At 40.4% G+C, this 7657-nt stretch overlaps 1 pseudogene; it reads right to left on the reverse strand.

Moving 5' to 3' along the window:
- Positions 1-6337: 6337 nt before the first annotated feature.
- On the reverse strand, positions 6338-7309 carry LOC118351470 (ribosome biogenesis protein NSA2 homolog; annotated as a pseudogene).
- Positions 7310-7657: the final 348 nt, after the last annotated feature.

Genomic DNA, 7657 nt, shown 5'->3' on the forward strand with positions numbered 1-7657 from the left:
ATTTGCTGTCTTCCTTATTACATCATGAACGTCTAGTGGGAGTTCTGTGGCAACGGGGATGCCGATTTACTGGCCAAAGACCAAAATAATCCTAATATGATGCCACATATATGGCATCCACATAAATGTTAGAGATTGGGCTGTTATGAGAACTTTGAACATGAGCAAGGGTTAGGAAAGCTGTTGAGTTAATAGGAAAGGGTTCTCAGAGATAACCTTGGAGGATAGGTGAGATGCCTGAGTGAAGAACGGAGGGCAGGTGTCAGTTCGGTCATACTTGCCTCTTTCTGCAGCGTGCAAGATACATTTGAGCAAAGGCTTTGTTTCTGTTCTGCCCATGCTACAGCCACAGAGCTTCACTCAGGGTGTCCTTTGTTCACTAAGTGTCCATGAGCAAAGATAAGCAGATCTGGAAATGCACAAAATTACAGATATATAGAATATTTCAGGAAAGTGAGTAGATCTCTGAGGCTGAAAATTTCTGTGCAGGGAGAAGGTAAAAAGGGGGTGAAGCTGCAGACAGAAGGTTAACACTATGCCTTACTATTTAGAAAATAATAAAATAACATATTCATAATACTTCCAATAGTGTAGGGCAGCCCATGTGGCTCAGCGGTTTAGCGCCACCTTCAGCCCAGGGCGTGATCCTGGAGACCCAGGATTGAGTCCCACATCAGGCTCCCTGCTTGGAGCCTGCTTCTCCCTCTGCCTGTGTCTCTTTCTCTCTCTGTGTGTCTCTCGTGAATAAATAAATAAAATCTTAAAAAAAAATACTTCCAGTTGTAACATAAGATGTTCGTAATACAATATTACATGTAAATGGGAAAGTTTACAATTACTATGATTTTAATCAGTGGTAAAATGTATCTACATTGAGTAGTATTTCTCTGTTGTGTGATATTCACGGACATGTGACCTGTTCTGGCCAGCCTTCCCAACCTCAGTTCATGCCAGCTTCATCCTTCTGGTTGGAGAGCCCACAAACCCAGGAACCATCTTTGATTCATTTGTTTTCACTCCCCACATCCAGTCCTACAGAACATCCTACTGGTTCTGTCTTCAGAATGTATCAGAAATGTGAATGCTTTCCATCATTGTCCCTATGACTGGCTTGGGCAGAGCCACCATCTCCATATACTTGGCTTTCCTCGTTGGTTGTCTGGTGGTTCTCCCTCTCCCTAACCTTCTTTGAAGGGTAATTTCTACCCACCAGTCAACATGAACCTGTGAAAAGACAAATCAGATAATGTCCATACTTTGGTCAAACCTTGTAATGGCTCCCATTTTATTTGGAGGAAATTCAAAATTCTTACAGAAACCTAGACAGCCTTACAGTCCTTTCTCCTATGTTTTTCTCTGACCTCCTCCTTGGACTCTGACCCACATTTAGTTCCATGTGCACTACTAGCACTTGGCTTTGTCTGAGACATGATGCTGGCTGGTTCCTGTGTTTGGATAATATAATATGCAATGCAATACATGCATGGCTTAGTCCTTTGGCTTTTTTTTTTTTTTTCCAAATACTGCCTGTGATAATCTTGTCAGTGAGGTTCTCCATTACTACCCAGTTTATATTGCTTCCTCCTTCATTCCCTGCTCATTCCTCGAACCATCTCTCTCACTCTCTCTTTGCAATGTGCTATTCATTTTATATTCAATATTTTGTTATCGTCTATCTTTCTTATCTATATCAATTGTTTCTATAGAGGTAGGTTCTTCAAAAGTTTTTCTCGTGGCACCTCTCACACACCAAAAATACTGTGTGATGCTTCACCTGTGTCTGTTGAAGCAGTGAGTAAAAGTTTATCCACTTTCTCCAGTTCGTTTCTGACATTCTGACAATTTGTTCCTAATCAATTCTTTCTTTTCCCTTTCAGGCTGCAACAGTGCAAAGTTAGCAGAATTGAAAAATAATCACATTTTGGAAGCAAAATACCTCAGGTTGGCAAGAAACAAAGCCCAGCCTTGTTCTCAGGTTCCCTCGCTCAGTTCTAGACCTCAGTGTCCTTGTCCTCCCTGTCACTTTTACCTGGTTTCTTCCAGGCATCTGGGATGTATTTTCTTTTACCTGCTTCTCTGTCTCTGTCTCTCTTTAATTGGTTAATCACTACAAATTGCTACTACTAGCTTTAAGTAATTTTCATATTTCACATTTGTTTTTTCTGAGACAATTGTCACTCCCCATACAGATACTCACTAAACTTACAAATGAAATTATAATCACTCGCCAGCAAGGAGTTGAGGTCATATTGCCCCTAGCCTTTATCTTGTGGATAAGGCTTGTGCTCTGCACTTGTGCTCAGACTGAGACCATAGTAGCTGCTGTCCCAGCAAGAAAAGGTATTTGGTGAGTGGACCTTCATTTTAGACAGATTCTTAGAGAAGTAGAATGTTTCTTTAGAAAACTCGTAAGAAATACAATGTAGACAGACATTTCTCTCTCCCCCCATTGTTGAAACTGAACACAGAGATATATGTAGTGGTATTTTCTGACAGTTCACATAGAGTGAACATGGTGAGACAGAGTCACCCCAGCCTTCCTGTCCCAGGGTTGCTTGGCATCTCCTGTGCACCTTCTCTGTCACAGCTCTGAAGTCCTCTCCCTAAGTGAGCACACACACCCTCACAGCCCTCTGTCCTGCTTATACAGTTGGTATGAGTGTGTTTAGCTCTTGGGGTTTCTGCTTAGACACCTGGTATCTGATGGCACCTACTACATATGACTTTTAAAACATCTGTGGTGGGGCGGCCTGGGTGGCTCAGTGGTTTGGCGCCTGCCTTCATTCCAGGGCGTGACCCTGGAGACCCCTGATTGAGTCCCACGTCCGGCTCCCTGCATGAAGCCTGCTTCTCCCTCTGCCTCTCTCTCTGTCTCCTCTCTGTGTATTCTCATGAATAAATAATAAAATTTTTAAAAAAATCAAAAATAAAACATCTGTGGTGGCATGTTGTGCTGATTGGCTATAACAGTATGTCTGTGAAAACTCTCTGTGATCAGTGTAATTCTCCATTTCCTTTATTATGGGCTGTGGGGAGTAGGATGTATTTTATTGCACCAGTAATTTCATCTCTGCGAAATTTCTGTGATCAGTGTGAAGTAAACTATATCCCCCACTTATTTTTTAAAGAGTTTATTTATTTATTTGCAAGAGACACCGAAAGAGAAACAGAGACATAGGCAGAGAGAGAAGCAGGCTCCGTGCAAGGCGCCCGATGTGGGATTCAATCCCGGGAACCCAGGATCATGCTCTGGGCCCAAGGCAGATGCTCAACCGCTGAGCTACCCAGGCATCCCTATATCCCCCATTTAATGAATTAGAAATCTCTCTCTCTCAGAGAGATTGCCAGGTTTAGTGAGGAGGAATAACCAGGGATTAAAGTGTGTTGATGTCTTAATGCCACTCTGACATGTAACCAGACTTAGAAATTTTTTTTAAATTTTTATTTATTTATGATAGTCACAGAGAGAGAGAGAGAGAGAGAGGCAGAGACACAGGCAGAGGGAGAAGCAGGCTCCATGCACCGGGAGCCCGACGTGGGATTCGATCCTGGGTCTCCAGGATCGCGCCCTGGGCCAAAGGCAAGCGCCAAACCGCTGCGCCACCCAGGGATCCCTAGAAATGTTTTGATAGCCTGGAAACCTCTGCATCTGCCCCAGATCTGTTAAGATTTCTGAATTTGTCACCCCATTCAGTCATTGAGCATTGAAAACTTCATCTGTTCCAAGCCAGAAGACCTGTGGAGCAGGTATTTTCCTGTCACTGTGCCAGGAAGGAAAACTTAATCCCAAATTTAATTCCTAATTGTGCCTCCATAGAAAGAAAATGGTCTTTATTTTTCTATGGGTAACTGCTGTTCTGAAGGGCACCCAGATCCATAACCACAGCTGATCCAGGATTCAAATATTTTCTTGTTTGAAAACACTGACCAAAATTTTGTTGTTTTCCCTTTTACTCAGATTCATGATTTCTGAAAAGGGAAATTTAATTCCTACCTATATTCCTCTATAGGTAAGGTATTTTTTTCTTTCAGGACTTTTTTCTTTATCTTTGATTTTCTGTAAACTGAAAATAATACGCTGACATTTAGATTTTTTGGGCATTGATCTTGCTTAGTGTTCTCTGAGCTTTCTTTCCTTCCTCTCTCCCCTCCCTTCCTCTCCTCTTCCTCTTTCTCCTGTTACCAGTACAGGATATTTGATGGTGTTGCACTTACTTACAAATTACATTGTTTTTACAGAATTCTATTTAACTGATAAAATTATTTGTTTATTTAAGGTAGGCTTCACACCCAGTGTAGAGCCCAGTGTAGCGTTTGAACTCAAGACTGAGATCAAGACTTGCTGAGATCAAGAGTCAGACACTTAATCGACTGAGCCACCCAGGCTCTCCAGTCAAATTATTTAAATATTGAAGCATTTTATGCAAGATAGTTGTTTCCCTGTGCATTTCTTTAGACCTTGTCTTAAGTTACTTTCTTGAAATATTTATTCCATATTTATTTAATTCTGTAGATCTGTCATTTTTTTTTAAAGATTTTGTTTATTTGAGAGAGCACGAGAGAGAGAGAGAGAGAGAGCACAAGCAGGAGGAAGGGCAGAGGGAGAGGGAGCATCGGACTTTCCACGGAGCAGGGAGCCCAACATGGGGCTCAGTCCCAGGACCGTGAGATCATGACCTGAGCTGAAGACAGATGCTTAACCTACTGCGCTACTCAGACACCATGTGGTTCTGTACATTTATACGCATTTTCTCAAAGCACTTTTTTCCCCATATTTTCAAATACAATACTATATCTACACAGAAACATCTATAAATTACTCATTTTACCTTAGCATTTGTATATTTTCTAAATCCATAAATATTAACTTTTTTTTTCCATTTACTAATTGCCTATTTATTCAGCAAGTAGTCAATTGTATAATCTCCACAGATTAAAAGGTAAATTTGTGATTGCCAAGAAATTCCGTATGGTTATACTTTTGCCTTGTCTTTGCTAGAGATATGTTAATCTTAAAAATGGTGGATTTCAACATTGTGGTCATATTTCTGGAAATTTTTCATATGCTGCTAGTTATAACTGCTCTAATAACTCTATACCGCTCTAATAATAATAAAGGATGCTCTTTATTTTTATTTATTGTAAATAAAATTTAATTAATATATACTGTATTATTAGTTTCAGAAGTAGAATTTAGTGATTCATCAGTTGCATATAATATACAGTGCTCATTCTATCAAATGTCCTCCTTAATGCCCATCACCCAGTTACCCCATCCCCTCACCAACCTCCCCTCCCACAAGAGGATGCCCTTTTTTTTTTAAAGGTTATTTATTTATTTATTTATTCATGAGAGACACAGCTGCTCTGTTTATTTTGATGTTAAAGCAAAATTAAAAGATCTTAGTTTTTCCCACAGAACTTTTATATGTCAAAAGCCATATCGTCTAAATGTGATTCTTAAACAAATAGTGAATGATGTTTTAAATTTAGAAATTGGGTTTCTATTGTGGAAACATAGGAATGACTAATATTCTTTTTTAAAAAATAAGAGCATTTTGTAACATTTCTTGCAAGTCAGGTCTCCTGGCAACAAATTCCCTCGATTTTTGTCTGAGAAAGTCTTTATTTCTCTTTTACTTATTTTATTTTATTTTATTTTATTTTATTTTATTTTATTTTATTTTATTTTATTTTATTTTATTTATTTGAGAGAGTGAGTAAGCAAGAGAAAGAGAAAGAGAGAGCTAGCATGAGCTGGGAGAGAGGGAGAAGCAGGGAGCCCCATGTGGTGCTGGATCCCAGAATTCCAGGATCATGACCTGAGCTAAAGGCAAACATTTAACCAACTGAGTCACTCAGGCACCCCTCTTTTACTTTTTAAAAAAATGGTTTATTTATTTTAGGGAGAGGGAGAGAGACAGTTTAGGGAGAGAGAGGGAATCTCAAGCAGACTCCCTGCTGAGCATGGAGCTCAAGATGCTGGGCTCTTATCTGGGGACCCTGAGATCATGATCTGAGTTGAAATCAAGAGATGAACACTGACTGAGCCACCCAGGTCACTTTAATGATGGAAAGATTTATTTGCATTTTCTAAGCATACTAAGTGAAGGTCCTTTCAAATGGAAAGAAAAGCAATAGGAATATCCAGATTGTAGAGGCTTCTAAAGACTTCACAAAACTGAAAGGAGTTTAAAAATGTGTGTGTGTGTGTGTGAGAGAGAGAGACAGAGAGAGAGAGAGAGAGAGATAAAGCAGAGAAAGTGGTGATCATTTCCCTCTTAGGTTTTTTTTTTTATTTTAATAAATGTCTATTTCAACTTTTTTTACAGTAGAATAAATGTCTTGATGACTGTAGATATGTAAGGCTGTTTGGTAGCATCCAGAACCACAACAATGATGGTCTTCCTGACAGGTGTGTAGTCTTCAGTAATTATAAGGGATTACTTGTCAAACTGCTGTTAAACCAGCAGGACTGCATTTATGCATCCATCATTTTCAGGATTGTTGGTAACCTGGGCATGTTTTCCCCAAATAACTTTGCCTCCTTGTGTCACAAGGCCCAACTCACTCACGTTCACTTCAATGACAGTACCTTTGGTAATAACACCCAAAGTTGTATATAGTGGGGATGAGGGATTCTTTTTTACATCGAGTATTGGCAGGCAAAAGGTGGCTTTCAATTCAGGATGTGTTACATGGGCCTTTTTGAAACGTAAGCCCATTGGCCTAATGAATCTTTCGTATTTAGGTGGTTTTCTAGTAAAGCCATCTCCAACAAAGCAGACTTTAGTGACCATCCTCTTCCATGCTTTCTTTTTTCTCTTTCCTGTTCGAATGACTTTTAATACTTCTGTTTCTCCCTGAGCACGAACTTTGGGTAAAGGAACTTCCCACTTTCCCGCTTTCTCTTTTCACTTTTGTTTAATCATATTGGAAAGTACTTTATTTCGGGACTGCCCCTCCCTCTCCAGTAGATATGCAGGTACTGCTCCCTGTGGAGTCTTTTCATCATTCTTTTGTTTGGTGTTTCTCTTTTCATGCATCTTGATAGTCTTTTTCATTTGTATTTTCTCAGCATGGCGCTGTTTATGGTAGAGCTTAGCTTTCAGACCAATCATCTTTTTTGCTTTTTTTTAACGTTCATGAGCCTCTCGACCTTCTTTCTTTCTCTTTTTCTCATGGTAATCCAAACGATAGCCATAGCGCTTCCGGTGTAACTCAATATATTCATTTTGTGGCATGGTGACGGCCGCCGGGCCGCCGCGAGCAGCCGCCCGGCGCCAAGAGGCTCTTAGCTTCGGGCTCCCGGCCCGTGAGCCCCTCTTAGGTTTTGATAGATATGCCAAAGATGAGAAACTTTACAGAGGAGACATGATGGGTCACTGAGTGTTTATTTACATAGGTGAAATGATTGGGTTTCTTTATAAAATTCAATTGAAATAAATTTATTTTATTGACTATTGCATTTTCCACCAATAAACTTCGATTTAAAATACTAAAGGTGGGGCACCCGGGTGGCTCAGCGGTTTAGCGCCGCCTTCGGCCGGGGGCCTGATCCTGGAGACCCTGGATGAGTCCCGCGTCGGGCTTCCTGCAGGGAGCCTGCTTCTCCCTCTGCCTGTGTTTCTGCCTCTCTCTCTCTCTCTCTCTCTCT

This window comes from Canis lupus, chromosome 1 (assembly GCF_003254725.2).
Source record: "Canis lupus dingo isolate Sandy chromosome 1, ASM325472v2, whole genome shotgun sequence".
Taxonomy (NCBI): domain Eukaryota; kingdom Metazoa; phylum Chordata; class Mammalia; order Carnivora; family Canidae; genus Canis; species Canis lupus.